The sequence below is a fragment of the Alligator mississippiensis genome, chromosome 5, assembly GCF_030867095.1.
Source record: "Alligator mississippiensis isolate rAllMis1 chromosome 5, rAllMis1, whole genome shotgun sequence".
NCBI lineage: Eukaryota > Metazoa > Chordata > Crocodylia > Alligatoridae > Alligator > Alligator mississippiensis.
The window spans coordinates 189,083,413-189,101,394 of NC_081828.1; the positions used below are offsets into that span (position 1 = coordinate 189,083,413).

The 17,982-nt window shown below is 45.6% G+C and overlaps 1 protein-coding gene across 5 annotated transcripts in view; it reads left to right on the plus strand.

Annotated features, from left to right (window-relative positions):
• Positions 1 to 17,982, plus strand: part of APBB1IP (amyloid beta precursor protein binding family B member 1 interacting protein) — a 115,775-nt gene that overhangs the window by 4,064 nt on the left and 93,729 nt on the right. Inside the window, exon 2 of one of the 5 annotated variants that reach the window (XM_059729093.1) lies at positions 2,272 to 2,373. The exons of the other annotated variants lie outside the window; for them this stretch is intronic. The gene's annotated coding sequence lies outside the window, so the exon portion shown is untranslated. The remainder of the gene's footprint in view (positions 1 to 2,271; positions 2,374 to 17,982) is intronic. 5 annotated transcript variants of the gene reach the window in all.

The window sequence follows — 17,982 nt, forward strand, 5'->3', positions numbered from 1 at the left end:
GTTGAGCCATACCAGCAACACAGGGTGACAATTAATCCTGCCTCAGACAGAGGAATGGACTAGCTGACCTCTTGAGGTCTGATCCAGCTCCACATTTCTATGATTCTGTTTCTCATGGTTCCTTTACAGATCCAAGGTTTACCTAGGTTCAGAATTAATCCCAAACTCTTATTTTCAGTATTTGATAGACTTTTTTTCTCTTTTTCCATTTTGTTCCTTCTGTGACTTGTCTGACATTCTTATTTTATTAGTTTGGAATTAACTTAAAAGCCTGTAACAAATACTAGCTTCATATATGGATCCATTAAAGTCGGAGTTAGTTAACATGTTTGTAACTTGTATGATTTCTTTACTAGAGTTGCACCAATATATATATTGGTTGCATATCAGATCAGCACCGATAACAGGAAAATTAACATTATTTGGGGTTTTTCTGGCTGATAATCTCACTGCACACGCAGCCAGGAATGCCGCCCAACAGCTTGGAAAGCAGCGTCCTGCCAATAAGTCTTTTGGGGGGTTTTGGGGGGGAGTGATGTTGTGGGGTGCGGGCAGATTGAGACCCCCATGGTGAGAGAAGGAGTGGGGTAGAGACGGGCTGGGGCAAGGGCAGGCGCTGCCCAGCCAGGGCGGTGAATGCGACGCTGGGACAGGCTAGAGGTTGGAGCTGCTGGCACCTCGTCCAGGGGGCACAGCTCCATGCCACTGTGCAACCCCAGATGAGGCATGGGGGCCATATGCCCCCTGGATTTGTGTGCAGGGCAGAGGTGGGCTGCCCTCTGTGGGCTCAGGGCCAGAGGCTGTGCCAGCCTCTTCTCAGCAGGGCGGGGCGGGGCTGGGCCAGGGCTGCGCTCAGGGAAGGCGTAGGCCAGGCAGGATCAGTCATGCAAGGTGGGCGGCAGCAGCAGCGGCACTAGGGTGGGGCTTAGGGGGCTATGGCCACTCCAATATTCCCCATAGCCATCCCTCCCAGTGCTGCCACCTCCTGCCCCCTGCAGCTGAGCCTGCCCCAGCCTGAGCATAGCTCTATCATAGCCTCCCCATTGGGAAGAGGCTGGCGTCGCCTCTGGCCCTGAGCCCACAGCGGGCAGCCTACATCTGTCCCATGCACAAATCTAGGAGGGGAACATGCCCTCCATGCCTTCCTTGGGGGTGTGCACAGCAGTGGGGAACTACCCTCCTGCCCTGGATCCTCTGGATGAGCCATCCACAGCTCTGCCCTGCACCCTAACCCAGGGTCGCATTCACCACCCTGGCTGGGCAGCACCTACCCCAACCCCAGCCCCAGCCTCTGCCCTTGCCCCACTCCCTCCCTCACCATGGGAACCTCGATCTGCCCCCCACCACACCTTTTCCCTCCCCTGCCCCTTCTCCCCCACAGACTTAATGGCAGGATGCTGCTCTTCCAGCTGCCAGGCTGCACTCCTATAAATTGGCTGTCAGGTTGATATTGGCCGATATGGCTGGTTAATAATCAGTCATCAGTATCAGCCAAGAAAATCTTTATCAGTGCACTGTAGACGTTCATTCATTACTGTAGACATTGTCAATGTTATTATGCTTCAGTGTCCAAATTAAATAAAATGAAATTGACCCATACAATCATTCATTATCTTTTCTTTTCTTCTGTATCATGACCATAAAATATACAATATGCCAAGTCAGTCATCCTAATTCAGGGATGGGCAAAATGGCTGATCCAGTGGGCCGGCAGCTGGACTCCATTTCCCAGCACCCCATGACCACATGACTGGGTCCGGTCTCCATGGAGACTCCAGCCACAGCTGCACTGTAAAAACTCAAGGCTGGGGTTGCCATGGAGACCAGCCCCAGCCACGCTGGCAGGGCGCATGGTGGAGCTGGGCAGGGGGCTGTTCCGGTGTCAGCGGGATCTTGCAGGGGGGCATCTTGTTCCAGAGCCAAGGTAGAGCCCTGATCTGCAGCCTGCATGCTCTGGGAAGGGGCATGTAGGCAGGGGATTGTGGCTGTGCCCTTGCTGCACACCAGGCTGTTAGTGCTGCAAGGAGCTGGGGCAGAGCCGCAATCTGCTGCCTGCACGTCCCTGCCTGGAGCATGCAGGCTGCACATCGCAGCTCTGCTGGCTCCTTGCAGTGGTGACACCCTCGTCTGGAGCCAGGGCAGAGCAAGCTGCCCCTGCCACAATATCCCAGTGGCTCCAGAGCAGGCCCCTGCCCTGCTCTGCTGTGTGCCCTGCTAGCATGGCTGGGGCAGGTCTCCATAGCAACTACAGCCTTGCGTTTTCATGTGCAGCTGCAGCTGGCCCAGCCATGCACAGAGGCGGTTGAGAAATGGAGTCCACTGCCAACCGGAGCGGGCCAGACTTTACTCACCCCTGTCCTTATTAGAAGCTAAGTACGAATTTTTATTTTACTTCTTTTATATATTGCCTAAGGCAACAATAATGTTGTTTTCTACTTCTTCAAAAACTGTAAAGCGAATTTATTGGTGGCATATGAGTGCCAGTGACACTTGATTAACTTGGGGAATCAAAACATTTTAAATGATTTGTCAATTGTTGCATAATTTTCTAAGTATTAGAAAGTTTTTGAGGTATTGATAATATAAGATACTGTTCTGCAAGCACGCTCTCACCATATATAGCTCTGCACTTATAGACTAGTAAGTCTATACTCATAGACATTAGGGCTGGAAGGGACCTCGTAAGATCATCAAGTCCAGCCCCCCGCCCAAAGGGCAGGAAGTCAGCTGGGGTCATAGGATCCCAGCAAGATAAGCATCCAGTTTCATCTTGAAGGTGTTCAATGAAGGCGCTTGAACAACCTCCGGTGGCAGGCTGTTCCAGACCTTGGGGGCTCGGACAATAAAGAAATTCTTCCTTATGTCCAGCCTGAAACGGTCTTGTAGTACTTTGTGACCATTCGACCTCGTCATCCCTTGGGGCGCTCTGGTGAACAAACGTTCCCCCAGATACTGGTGGTCACCCCTGATAAACTTGTAGGTGGCCATCAGATCACCCCTGAGCCTGCGCTTTTCCAGGCTAAAGAGCCCCAGGGCTCTCAGCCTGTCATCGTAGGGTCTGCTTCCCTGATCTCTGATCATGCACGTGGCTCTTCTCTGGACTCTCTCAAGCTTCTCCACATCCTTTTTGAATTGTGGAGCCCAAAACTGGATGCAGTACTCCAGCTGCGGCCTCACTAAGGCCGAGTACAGGGGGAGAATGACGTCCCGGGATTTGCTTGAGCAGCATCTATGGATGCAAGCCAGCGTTTGGTCGCTTTACTAGCCGCAGCATCGCATTGCAGGCTCATGTTCATCTTGTGGTCAATGATGACCCCCAAGTCTCTTTCTTCCATAGTGCTAGCCAACATAGCACTGCCGAGCCTATAAGGATGCTGCAGGTTTTTTTTCCAATTACTCAATGTAATACAGGGGTTTGATCCCACTCTTGGACCAGTTTTACTTCAGCAAGGACACTCCTGGTTTGTACCACAGAGAAAAATCTGGCCCCAGGTGTTTTTTTAATGTAATGAAAGCTTGGTAATGAGATTCTTGCACAGAGGAAGACTTCACAATGGGAGCTCTGCAGAAGGATCACCGATAGACTATGACCTGCAGCATGTAGAAATATTGTTATAATAGGAACCCAGTGTTATGTTCGCTTAACCCTGATTCTATAATGTCTCCTGCTTTCCAAAGAAAGTTATCCATTGTTATATTTTAAGATTAATGTATTGTGGTTGTAAAATACTAATCCTATCAAAAATATTTTTTGCTTAAATGGGGCCAGACTCTGCCACCATTATTCCATTTGGTTAGTACTTTTTCAATGAAGGACTCCTACTGTGGTCAGTAGGACTGTTTAAATAAGTGCTTACTGGTATTACACAGAGGGGCACATGTGGATCCCTAGAGTTGTGGGGGAGGTTATTTAATCAGAGTTACAATGCTAACATACCCATATATATATATATATATATATATATATATAACTTTCCCATACCTACTGGGATAGCAGCTTTATTATGAACAATTGTAATTACGCTTTCATTTTATATGCAAATGTTCTTGAATGTTTTGTACAGTGTCTTTGGACTTATCATTTGCTTGAGATTCATGTGGCACAGGTACCTGAAAATATATTTTGTGTAAAAGTATTACTAGCATTCTTTGCAGCTACATAAGTTAGAAGCAATGATTCAAAAACTAATGTACTAGTGTAGAGAACTAAACACACACAAGATCCTGTTAATTTCCATTTGAATCTCTTTTCAGGATAAATTCTTTTGCACAAATTCTGTGCTTTAATGTGCAAATTAGGTAAAGTCTTTTAATATTAACAGATCTCTGTTTTTCATATTTTTTCAATTGCTATTTTCCCTTCCACGTTTTCTAATGAAAACATTTTCTTCATTAGAAATTAACATATATTTTGTGCAAGTGTCCCTTCATGATGGAGAAAATGAATTATACACTATGAACTATGTCTGTAGGTGATTTAAAATCATCCATAAATTCATTTGGGACTGTTTGAACACGTGTAATTGTTTTATGCTTCAAGGTGATATCTATCTATACTGAATATTTATAGCAGGAAAATAAATAGGGTGTGTGGGGGATAGGAGCTTTCTTTAGTCCCTTCCTGTGAACACTGCAATAGGAAAAAGGTCTTCTGGTTTAGAACTGACGGAAGATTTAAATCATAAATTCCACAATGACTGCCCTTGCTGGAAATTTCTGATGGGAATGCTGATCATTTAATGAATAACATCCTTAAGCAGAGATTGATGCTTTTTAAAGTCAAGGCTATATCTATTCAATTGAACTGTTTATAATTTAGATTGCACTTTAACGCTTTACTGTGCGAGCAGTAATTTTACCTTCTTAGTTTCAAACATGCTTTAGGCCTTGAGCAGCCTCCAGACCTTGGATAAACTTAATAATTTATCTGAATGTAGTCCTAGGATGCCAGTTACATGCATTCTTTATTGTCCCACTGAAACATTAAAAGACATAAAAAAACCCTAAATTCAGCTGTAAGAGAGAGTTTGAGCCAGAACATCTTTCCACAATCTAGTTGTTTTGCTTTTATTAATTATTTTGCAAAGTCCTGGCTTTTTGGGGCGGGGAGGGGGGTTATGTTTAGGTTTAGAGTAACCTCAGCCAGTTAGGTGGATTATATAGAACCTTTGTTTTAAATCTATTTTTCTTTACATTATTTCTTTATGCTACTGAAACTTTGTACCACTGGAACTTTATACCTGCAATAAAACCTCCTCCAGGGAGCAAAATGAAGATTCTGTAGCTAATTAAATGGAATCCACTCCTTATAAAGCCATCATATGTGGCCATCATAAATATTCCTGTTAGGTTGCCACCTAGTCCTTTCCACTGAGCCATAGCTCGGCCATTTAGTGACCTAAGGCATTGCCAAAAACAATTCTTTTACTCCAAATTTCTTCTTTTAAAATGTTTCTTCCTACCATTCAGAAATTAAGGATTTTTTTTAAACCTGACACTTAATATGCTGGATCAGTTCTCAATGGAGAGAAACTGTGCAATTGAGGTGGCTTCCTGCAGGGAAAACAATGAAAGCAGTTAATTGACTGCTGGAGTAAAAAGCCAGTTATTACAAGACAAAAATCTATTTGCCAATAAGAGAAAACTTTAAATTTTTAATAGTTATCATCAAACTGCTCTGTGAATTCCCACTTTAAAGTTGCAGTTTAGAATGAAATCACATGTAGTTCCTTTTAATTCACAAATGCTCTGGAGGAAAAAGGGGTGCTGTGAGCCATTAATTTTGAGTAGAGTGTAAATGGAGTTATCTGCATGGTAGGGGGTGGTTGCCATTCTGCCACTTTTGCCTCTCGCAGAAGCTGTAGGGAAAACTGAAACATCCTAAATAATCCCTTTTTATAACAATAGAGAACCATGTCTGGCCACACTGGGTGTGTCTACACGTGTGATTAATGTGAAGCAATAAACTTTGGAGCAATTTGAGCTGTAATAAACTACTCCCAGGCACAGCATCTACATTTGTGCCCAGGACAGTAGTAATTTTAAATTGGAGTGGAGCAGGCCCCAAGTAAGGGGCACAGGGAGCAAGCCCCAGGCTCCAGGTGACAGTGTCAGGTGGGCGGTGGAGGGCCTGGCTAGGGTTTGAGAGTACTGAAAGTGCAGTCTTGTGGCTAGGCAGCAGGCAGGAATGTGGCTCTCTGCTGGCTGGGCTGACTGGGAGCAATTTATGCCTATGGTGAACATGCATTTAATTTCAGTAAATTACCCTGGTGTAAGATAGTACTGTCCCCAAGAGTACTATTTTACTGCGACATAAATTAGTTTACTGTGGTATAATACTACTGCACGTGTAGACAGTGATGCTTTACTTCGCAGCTAATTAGTCTGCTCTGCAGTAAAGCATATGTGTAGATGTGGCCACTGTTACTACCTAGGGAAACAGTGGATCAGTGAGTTCGATGAAAATAATAGGTATCTTAAAACAGTCATTCCTCTCTTCTACTGGAGTAATTTCATTGTATACGAAATTACTGCTTAACTTTTAGAAAATCCTGGTGATGTGCTTTGGGAGGCTTGGATAAATGCAAAGTATTATTACTCTCGTCAGAAACCTTCCAAGGGAGAAATAGACCCATATTAAAGTCTGAATGCCACTGCAAGCAACAAAGAGGTAACAGCAATATTTAGAAACATATTTAGAAACAGCTTATTTCATTTTTACCCCAGATCAGCAGGTGATGGCAAATTTTTCATTCCAGTGTCAGTTCAACTGGATCTAAATTAAACAGGTCATGATACATTTAAATAAAGGACTGGAAGGATTTCTGGAATGAGAAAATTAAGGGTGCTTATACAAGTTACACTTTTTGCACAATCTGGCCCCTGGGGAAAGCATTCTACAGCCATGACATAACACGTGTTATGAGTACCTTAGGGAACTTTTGTTCAAGTTCCCTCAAGGGTTAATTTTTCACATTTGTGGCACTGGGCTGGTGATTGCCCCAGTGACCAACCCCCTCCCACCCCCCCCCCCCCCCCCCCCCCCCCCCGTCCGGGCTGTCAAGGAGAGGAGTCTCCTCCCTGTGCAGTGGAAGGGGGAGAGGGAGCAGGCAGCACACAGCTGCTGGCTGGGGTTGCCATGTCTAGAGCTGGGGAGAGGGCCGGTTCGGCAGCCTCCTGCAAGGCTGCTGGAGTGCACCTGCCTGCTGGCCAGGGGCAGTGCAAGCAGGCAGGCTCAGCCCCTGCTGACACAACAGGTGATCATCTGTGGCGTCAGGGGCTTTAACTCATGGCACTTTATATAAAGTGCCATGAGTTAGAGCGCTGCCCTTAAATGTCTGTAGGCATCATAAGATGGGAGAAGAATGTGTAATATGAGAATACTTTCACACAGATACACAATGAACATTTGAAATTCCAAATCCCAAACTGTACCCTAAATCCTTCAAGAATTTCCTGTCCTCTCCTCAAAACTTATTCCTAACAGATTCCAGGACCCTTCAGTGTCAATGACACAGGGTGTCTTTCCATGCAGGTTTTATGAATGCCTAATTCCCTGTAACATTTTTGGAGGCCTAATAGATATAGCTGCTGATCGCCCAATTCATAGAAAGGACATCTGGAGGCTATCCCTTTACCATGGATTGCAGTGTCGAGAAGAAAAGGCTTCTGGCCATTGCTGCTCCAACTGCTGAGAGATGTCAGTTCCATTAGTGTCAGCCTGAAGGCTAGAACAACTTCAAAGTAAAGGAAATCTTGAAGTAGCATATGCTGGGGTCATTCTCGCTGCCTTGGAAGTGTCAGCCTGAATGCCGCCACTTAGATTTGTGCTGTAAGAGGAAGACATGGAATATCACCTCCAAGGGCAGTGGTTATCAACCTTTTTAGACTTGAGGAACCCACTGGAAAATGCCAGCTCTTAGCTTTCACTCGGTTTTTGATTATGGAAAAATAATAGAGCAATTTTGCAATGAACTCAGATCAGAACAGGTCAGAAAGTTTTTAACACTATGGATTCTTATTTGAAAACGCTTGTGTTTATCTTGTGAATCATGTTTTCACATCTAACAGTGCTAATGTTGTGTGGTAACCTGTGGCATCCTTGAAAGGATCTAAAGATGTCCTAGGGTGCCATGACAACCTGGTTGAGAAACACTGTCCTAGGAAAGGAGAGCAGGCACTTGATCTGAAAAAGAACCAGGACAGGAGTTTGAAGGCCAGTGAACAAACTATTTAGAAATCAAAGGAAATGAGGGAATGTGCTTCAAAAGAGGATTGCTGGGTGCTAAGAATCAGAATATTTGCAACCAAAATGTGCTATCAGTTACTCTTTAGAAACTTTAACACATGGGGATGCTTTTTCTAAGGGTTTCACAACCAACGTGATTTTGCAAGCATGATCTTACTCTCATGCTTTGAATTTGGTCATGCTGTCATGGCTATTATTTCTAAAGCAATGGACTAGCACAGAAAATAAAATTATAGTAAGGAACAGTGTCAATACTAGATACTTCCCCCACATTCATTATTGCTGGTGGGCAGTTAATGGGTTAATTGCATGACTTACAGCTCAGTTGTCTTCAGATAATCCAACCATAGACTGGAATTTTAGTGAAAATGTTATCATCCTCTGCCTGGCAGGTAGAGACTAAAGAGCAACAATGAAGGTGTGTGCACTTAGGTCTGAATAGCAAACTGCCAGTGCAGAGAATATAAAGGGAGAGGAGATAGGAGGAGAAGCCGTAGAAGCATGTATAAGTGCCTTTATTTATAGATGCCAGAAAGCAAGCAGCCTCCTGAGTGCAGTTTTTAAATATAGCCACCTGCAAGGGGCAGGACAAGAGACTGGTGCAATATTGTATAGATGCTCTGACTTCTAGAGTACATGTGACAACTGAGCCTGTGCTGGTAGTAAGTAAAGGCTTGCACATCAGGCAACAGCTCTGTGACCTTTGTGAAGTCATTTTATGTTTTCCAACAGCCCATGCTGCAAAAACATTAGTCCCCATGGGGTAATGACTGACACGTGGCTGGATATGGAGACCTACTATTTCACCTATTAAGGTTATTCTATCTGGGGTGTAGCTGGGGCTCATTAGCAACGCAGTGTGAAATTTGCCTTGGTACTTCATCTTTGTATCAGATCTCTGAATAGCAGACTCCAGTGCTCTCATGCAAGCACCTATCAGATGCAACATTTTTAAAAACAGAAAAATCTTATATAAACTTCTGTTAGGTAAGCAAAGTTTTTAAAAAGGTATTTTTGAACTTGGAAATTCCCATACCTTAACCATATGCATTCCCAGTAGCCAGAGGCTTATATTCTTTTAGCAGATGTATCCTCTCATTTTTCTGGCCTTGCTCTATCCCCAGAAAGCACAACCCCTATGAGTCACTCTCATGAAGAAGTTGGGGTCCGCTTGTACAGTCCTGGTTGTGGCAGACTTTCTGCCATTGTGCTTGTTTAAGCTAGATATAGACCAAGGCTCAGTGTATTTATATTAGCATTTTGAACCTCCTATACTGTCTAATTTAAAGTGGACAGGCAGGTAATTATTTAACAGCTGTGTATCAGACAAAGCTATGCAAGGTGTTTTAATCTGTGAGTAAAGGCATAGCCCCTCCCTTGAATTGCTTTCAGAAGCAAGCAATCATGATGAGATAGGATTCGCTTATAGAAAGATAATAGACAGTAGTGGTCTACACCAGTAGAGAGTCCATGACTAATTAGATTATACACTTCCTTGGGTGGTGCAGAAAAAGACTTTGTAGGTACTTGCATTTTTTTTTCCTCTTGACTGCCTTTCTTAATCCTTAAAGAGAATTAACTGGAGGACTCTAGGGTGAAGGTGTGTAGGAAAAGATGGGTAAGGAGGAAAGATATCAAAGAATATATGCAGGGTGTATAGCCATATATACTAGACATTTCCGGTATAGAGGTACTTTAGGAAGGCAGGGTACTCTTGTGAGATAAGTGGGGTACAAAGGGATGTGCACTTGGTGGAGTTTAAGGTATGAACATGAATGGTGAATGCTAGGACAGTGTCTGTTAAACCAATTAATCCTAGAAGTATTGGTAGGTTTTTTTCTTAGTGGTTAGACACTGCAAGTTTGTCTGGAAAGCAGACTGATCTTGAAATATTTTTTTTAAAGTTATTAGCCCTCTACCATTCACTATTCTGAGAATTCTGTCAAAAATAGAAACAATATGGTTGCATCAGAAACACCAGTCAAGTGACATTTTCTGTAAGCAGTTTGATTGGAAGCTAAAATTAAATAACATTTTTCACTTGAGGTGAGAATCAAACAGCATCATTTTCAGAAAGAAATAGACACATTGAAAGTTTTGCACAGGGAAACCTGGAACTCACATAGCTCAGAAGGACTAACACTGGAGATAAAACATCCTTTTAAGCAACTGAGGGAGTGTTTCACAAATATGAGCTGAAATACACACCCATCATTGCAGCAGTTTCAGTTTGGTTTCATAGCTTGCTGATTATTTTGCTGCCAGAAAGCCAGTCATTCTGATGACATAGCACGTACATAGCTTGTGCAAGTGAGTCAATGGTTCTAGAATAGGTCATTTGTAAATATAGATGCAGCACCAAAGTCATGCCATTGTAATCCCTATTTCAGTGGTGTGTATCATGTCTTTATATAAAGATGGACTCTGCTAAAGCTGTTTGCAACTTTAAAAACCCTTTCCCCTACCACATAAGGGTTGACTCTTACCAGAGCAACCATTCCACTTCTATTTGGTAGGGGGAAAATGGATGGGGAGAAGGCGGATAGTATTGCAGTGATATTCCCTTGTGGAATAAAACTCTACAGCAATGGAAAAAAACGAGCTAAAAATGTCACAGCATTCTTTTGCATAGCCCCAAAGAGGTTAACAGCTCTGTAGAAGGTGTCACCTGAAAACCAGACACAGCAATGCAGATATAAGATCACTAAGGCACAGGAGCCAGCAACACAGGACCCAAGAACAGGCTGGAGAACAGAGGAGTTTGAATGGAGAGTTGGCTATGGAGTTTCCCTAGCCATTTTCTTGCTCTGTAAGCCTTCTGAGTACAAGCAGGTGAAAGAGAGGGAATTTTTCCAGGACATAGCGGCAGAAGAGGAAAGAGGAGATAGCAGAAAAATCAAAAGGATGGCTGAAAATATAGCAATACCAAAGCCCCTGCCACACCTAGCTCTTCCTCTGCCTGTACCTGTGCAGTCACTGTACAGGCACAGCCCTAGGCCACTGAGGCTTCCAGGCAATCTAGTCACAGACAGTGCAGAAAAGGATGAAGTATTTAATGCCTCTTTTGTGTCACTTTTTACAAATAGGGGCAACTACCAGCTGACAAGTTGTCAGCAGAGATTGAGAAAGAGACAAATAGCCTAGAGTAATGGCTGAACAGGTTAGGGATTACTTCACGAAGCTAGATGCTTTCAAATCAGCAGGGCCAGATAGGATGCACTTGAGGGTACTGAAGGAATTGGCTGAAGTAATTTTGGAGATATTGACTGTCCTTTTTGAGAACTCAGACATTGAATGAGGTCCTGGATGACTGGTAGTAAAGCATTGGAACAAGCTACCTAGAAAGGTAGTGGAATGCCCATCCTTGGAGGTTTTTAAGACCCAGGTAGACAAAGCCTTGGCTGGGATGATATAATTGGGGATGGTCCTGCTCTGAGCAAGGGGTTGGACTAGATGACAACCTGAGGTCCCTTCCCTAATTTTCTATGATTCTGTGACAGGAAAAAGACAAATATAGTGCCCATCTTAAAAAAGGAGAAGAAGGGGGTCCAGGGAATAACAGACCAGTCAGCTTGACCTCTATAGCTGGAAAGATCATGGAGCAGTCCTCAAGGAATCTGTTGTGAAGCACCTAGAGGAGAACAAAGTGATCAGGAACAGTCAACGTGGATTCACCAAGAGCAAGTCATGCCTGACCAACCTGATTGGCTTCTATGATAAAGTGACAGGCTTTGTGGATGAGAAGAGAACAGTGGATGTAGTATATCTTGATTTTAGAAAGACTTTTGACACTGTCTCACACAACATCCTCATTAACAAGCTATGGAAATACAGTCTTAATGAAAGTTCTGTAAGATGGATACAGAAGGAGGTTGGATCATTGTACTCCCTGGGCACGTCTATATGAGATGTTTTATTGCGCCGTAGACTAATTTTACTGTAGTAAAGTGTCACTGTCTACATGTGTGCACCATTTGCTGCAAAGGAAATTAGTCTACTGTGCAGTTAGTTCCCACAAATACAGGTAGTAAACTAACTGTGCAGTAGATAGTGCACAGTAACACTCATGTAGACAATGACCAGGAACAAATTTCCTCCAAATCAGCCTATGTAGTAAGGGGCCACAGGGGATAGGGAACTGTCTGTCCCTACTCCTGGCGCTGCTCGGCTCCCCTGCTCCTCTCAGGAGCTGGGAGTCAATCAGCGCTGGGACTGGGGAGCTCTGTGTCCCCTGTCCCAGCTCCCAGCTTGGAGCTTGCAACTCCAGAGAGTGAGGGGGGGCTGGGAATCCAGCTCCCACCTGTACCCTGGAGCATCTCTGTGCCATGCAGAGCTGTTCCAGGGGACAAGTGGGGACTGGATCTCCAGCCCCAACCTGCTCCCCAGAGCAGCCAGCTCTATGCCAAGCAGGGCAGCTGCCAACGAGCCCAATGCCCCCCGCCCAGCAGGAGGCTCACTGGCAGCTGCCCCACACCTGAGACAGCTCCCAGTAAACCCCATGTTGGACAGGGCTTCCCTGCCCAGGTAGGGGCTTGCTGGCAGCTGTGTGTCTTTATGGGCATGGGGCCAGTAGAGCTCTATCCTCTGCAGGGGCAGCTGTCTCCTGATTGGTACAGATCAAGTTCCCTCCTGCTGTGCATAGGGTCAGAAGACAGCAGCCACCACAGCTGGCAGAGCTCTCCTGGCCTTCTGCCTCATGCCGGCCCATGGACTAGCAGCCGGGGAAACCTGGAGCTCCCCCTGGATGCTGCAGGGGGGCAGAGCAGGGCAGGACCAGTCTGCTCCTATTGAGAACAAATCTTATCCCAACAGGGAGCATGTATAGATGTGCTCCCAGGAACACTTTTTGCCAATTAATAGCATGTGTAGACATGCCCACTGAGTAGTTCTCAGTGACTCGCTGGGCACATCTACACTTAGGTTACTGTGCAGTAACCGAAAACTACTGCACAGTATGGGCATGCGTCTACACATGCGCACCTGTACTGCACAGTGACTATGGTGACTTATGTTGATTGCATGATGCAGGTAGCAAATTTACTCCTGAGCAGTTACTGCATAGTCGAGCATCAGTAGATGCCTTACTGTGCAGTAACTCTGTTTGTGTGGACTGACTTGGGAGTAACTTTACTCCCAAGTCAGTGCACCCCCCCACCCCCAACTTTTTCTGCTATGTGTGTCAGAGTATTTTTAAGCCTTTCCAGCAGAGAGAACCCGAGCAGAGTGCAGGGCCCCGGGCAAATCAAATCCTGTGGGGCCCTGCCCCTGCACACCCTGGATGTGAAGAAGCGGCGGCAGTGGTAGTGGTGGGGCCAGACGCAAAGCCAGCAGCTGTGGCACAGATTCACCATGGCCACTCTGCCCAGCTCCAAGGGGCCCCCCAAAGCGCAGGGCCCGGGGTGGTAGCCCCAATTTTCCCCCTTCTAGGGATGGCCCTGCTTTCCAGAGACATTGGGTGTTGGCTATAGCCAAGACTGGGGACCTCATGTGGGGTGTGCCAATGCTCCTGGGAACAAAACTGAAGGTTTCTGGCTAGAGGGTCTTACCCCTCCACTCAGGGTCAGACCAATCTCCATATCTGGGGTCAGGAAGGAATTTTACCCCATGGTCAGATTGGTGGGGACTGTGGAAGGTGGGTTGCCTTCTTCAGTAACAGGGAGAGCTGCCCTCTGCCCAGGACTTTTCGAGCGTATATTGACAACATTTTATAGAGGCAGGATATTGGTTGCCATGGTTCTTCTGCTTTACCTGTGGCAGGTTAGAGTGTAGTCTTTGTTGTGTCAGGGTTGATGGTAGTCTTATGTAGAGTTTAAATTATGTTTGTATGTGATGCTTTGGATATGGATGATCCTGCCTCAGGCAGGAGATTGGATTAGATGACCTCTGGAGGTCCCTTCCAGCCCTACTTCTCTATGTCTCTATTACTATGACTCTATCCTTGGAAACTTTCAAAAGCAGGTTAGATAGACACTTGGCTGGGATGGTTTAGTCAGGGATGATCCTCCTTTGAGCAGGGGCCTGGACTAATGGACCTTGTGAGGTTCCTTCAAGCCATACTTTCCTAGGATCGTATGACCAATGTGGCTGGTGATGCAAAGACTCCCATGAGCAATGCAGCTCCCTTAGGGACTTCTCCCAGGATCTTATACCCCACGCAACATACACTGTCTCATTTTCCTAGATAAGGGGATAGTCAGTCCAGAGGAAAGTTAGTACACAGCTTGAAATTTTACCCAACTCCACTAGCCAGATAAAGTAGCAGGACCTGCAATATTAATTCTCACATCACTCTCTGTGATTTTTATGCACTTTCATAGGTTGAAAATATCTATCAAATAACCATGCACATATTGGATCATTTATTTGCTTCATTTTATTTTACCACTGGAATTGTACTCCACAGAAGAAACTCGCATTTACTTACTTAGGGTTGTTTGATTCATAGATTCATAGATGTTAGGGTCGGAAGGGACCTCAATAGATCATCAAGTCCGACCCCCTGCATAAGCAGGAAAGAGTGCTGGGTCTAGATGACCCCAGCTAGATATTCATCTAACCTCCTCTTGAAGACCCCCAGGGTAGGGGAGAGCACCACCTCCCTTGGGAGCCCGTTCCAGACCTTGGCCACTCGAACTGTGAAGAAGTTCTTCCTAATGTCCAGTCTAAATCTGCTCTCTGCTAGCTTGTGGCCATTGTTTCTTGTAACCCCCGGGGGCGCCTTGGTGAATAAATCCTCACCAATTCCCTTCTGTGCCCCCGTGATGAACTTATAGGCAGCCACAAGGTCGCCTCTCAACCTTCTCTTGCGGAGGCTGAAGAGGTCCAGTTTCTCTAGTCTCTCCTCGTAGGGCTTGGTCTGCAGGCCCTTGACCATACGAGTTGCCCTTCTCTGGACCCTCTCCAGGTTATCCGCATCCTTCTTGAAGTGTGGCGCCCAGAATTGCACGCAGTACTCCAACTGCGGTCTGACCAACGCCCTATAGAGGGGAAGTATCACCTCCCTGGACCTATTCGTCATGCATCTGCTGATGCACGATAAAGTGCCATTGGCTTTTCTGATGGCTTCGTCACACTGCCGGCTCATGTTCATCTTGGAGTCCACTAGGACTCCAAGATCCCTTTCCACCTCTGTGCCACCCAGCAGGTCATTCCCTAGGCTGTAGGTGTGCTAGACATTTTTCCTCCCTAGGTGCAGCACTTTGCATTTCTCCTTGTTGAACTGCATCCTGTTGTTTTCTGCCCACTTGTGCAACCTATCCAGGTCTGCCTGCAGCTGTTCCCTGCCCTCCGGCGTGTCCACTTCTCCCCATAGCTTTGTGTCATCTGCAAACTTGGACAGAGTACATTTCACTCCCTCATCCAAGTCGCTGATGAAGACATTAAAGAGTATCGGTCCAAGGACCGAACCCTGCGGGACCCCACTGCCCACACCCTTCCAGGTCGAGACCGACCCATCTACCATGACTCTTTGGGTGCGACCCTCTAGCCAATTTGCCACCCACCGGACTGTGCAGTCATCCACATCACAGCCTCTTAACTTGTTCACCAGTATGGGGTGGGATACCGTATCGAAGGCCTTCCTGAAGTCTAAGTATACGACATCCACCCCTCCTCCTGTGTCCAGGCGTTTTGTAACCTGGTCATAGAAACAGACTAGGTTGGTCAGGCACGATCTGCCCGCCACAAACCCATGCTGGTTTCCCCTCAGCATAATTTGCCCTGCCGGGCTCTCACAAATGTGAGCCTTGATAATTTTTTCAAAGACTTTACCAAGGATGGAGGTGAGACTGACCGGCCTATAGTTGCTCGGGTCCTCCTTCCTCCCCTTTTTGAAAATGGGGACCACGTTAGCCCTTTTCCAGTCTTCTGGGACTTGGCCCGTGTGCCACGAGCGTTCGAATATTCCCGCCAGTGGCTCTGCAATGATGTCGGCCAGTGCCTTCAGCACCCTCGGATGGAGCCCATCTGGGCCTGCCGACTTAAAGGCATCCAGTTCTTCCAAGTGACTCTGCACCACCTCAGGATCTACGTATGGAAGTCTGGCGTCCTTGCTGCTGCCTCTCTACAACCCCAGTGAGAGACTTGTCGTGCCCCTCGCTTAGGAACACTGAGGCAAAGAACTCGTTGAGGAGTTCAGCCTTGTCCCCCCTGTCTGTCACCAATTGTTTCTGCCCATTTAGCAGGGGTCCTATTCCTCCCTGGGCCTTCCTTTTACTCCCAATATATCTAAAAACCAATTTCTTGTTGTCCTTTACTTGGTTTGCCATCCTCAGCTCCATGGTAGCTTTGGCCCGCCTAACTGCCTCCCTACAAGCACGAGCAGAGGAGGTATATTCATCTTTAGTGATCCCACCCTGTTTCCACTTTTTATGTGCACCCCTTTTGGCCCTTAGGCTGCTCTGGATTTCTCTGGTCAGCCATGGAAGCCTCCTGGCCCCTTTCCCTCTTTTGCCTCGCTCGGGGATCGTCTTGCTTTGTGCCCAAAGGATCGTTTCCTTTAGGCACAGCCACCCTTCTTGGGCTCCCATCCCATCAAAACTCCTACTCTGCAGTGCTTCCTTGACTAATCGCCTGAGTGCATTGAGATCAGCTTTCCTAAAGTCTAGCACTTTCACCCTACTAGTTACCTTACCCACTCGCCGTCTTATGTTGAATTCTATTATAAGGTGATCACTGTCTCCCAAATGGCTACCGATCTGGAGGTCCCCGATCATGTCATCTCCCGTTGCCAATACCAGATCCAGTTTGGCATTCCCCCTAGTGGGACCATGCACCTCCTGTGTCAGGTGGAGGTCCTGTACACAGGTTAGAAACCTGCATGAGCGATGGGACCTTGCTGTCTGCGTCTCCCAGCAGATGTCCGGGTAGTTTAGGTCCCCAATGACTACCTGTTTTTGAGTCATTCTACATTATACCTTGGTGTCTTTTCTTCCATTTTTCACTGTCTCTTTTCAAAGGTTATGTCTCCCTTGTCAGACATTTTTAACAATAATAAGAGAGGATAGTGATTTTTGGTGTATGCTGGCTACTTAAGTACCTGGAATTATGAAGAAATTATCTTTATAGGCAAGCTATTCCATAATTGTCCCTTATGAGATTTCTTGTACTTACCTCTAATAGCATCTGGTGCTGATTATTATTGAAGGCAGGATACCAGATTAGGTGAACCATCAGTCAGATTTAGATAGCAATAACCATATTTAACTATTTTGCAATATAGCTTTTTCCTCATTTTCTCTCTTCCATAGTTTGTTATTTTTCCACTTCACCCCATGCTCAGCATTTTATTACAGTCCTTCCCCTCAGTTCTCTTTTAGCTTTTCATTATTCTTTCTACCTACATTCTTTCCTTCTCTTTCAAACAAGTGTAGACTTCTCTTTTCTCTCTTTCCCTACTATATGAACAGTGCTTTTTTCTAAATTGCCAGAATTGGATGCCTTTTAAACTGTTTTCAGTTGTTTCTCTCTGGCAACACAGGTTTGGTTCAATACACTAATATGATTTCAGCATCAGACAACACTAAGCAGTGGAGGGAGGAGTCACTAATGGATAGGAACATGGAGGGAAAATAAGTAGCAAAACAGCAACTTTTATAAGTCATCAAATGGCAAAGCACCTAAAAACAGTGGGGAAAACATTAAATATCACAAATTAATCACTGACTTCTGCTAATCCTTTGCCATTTGAGATTCCATCAGATAAAAACAGTGAACCAATCAGAGCCTGATTCTCT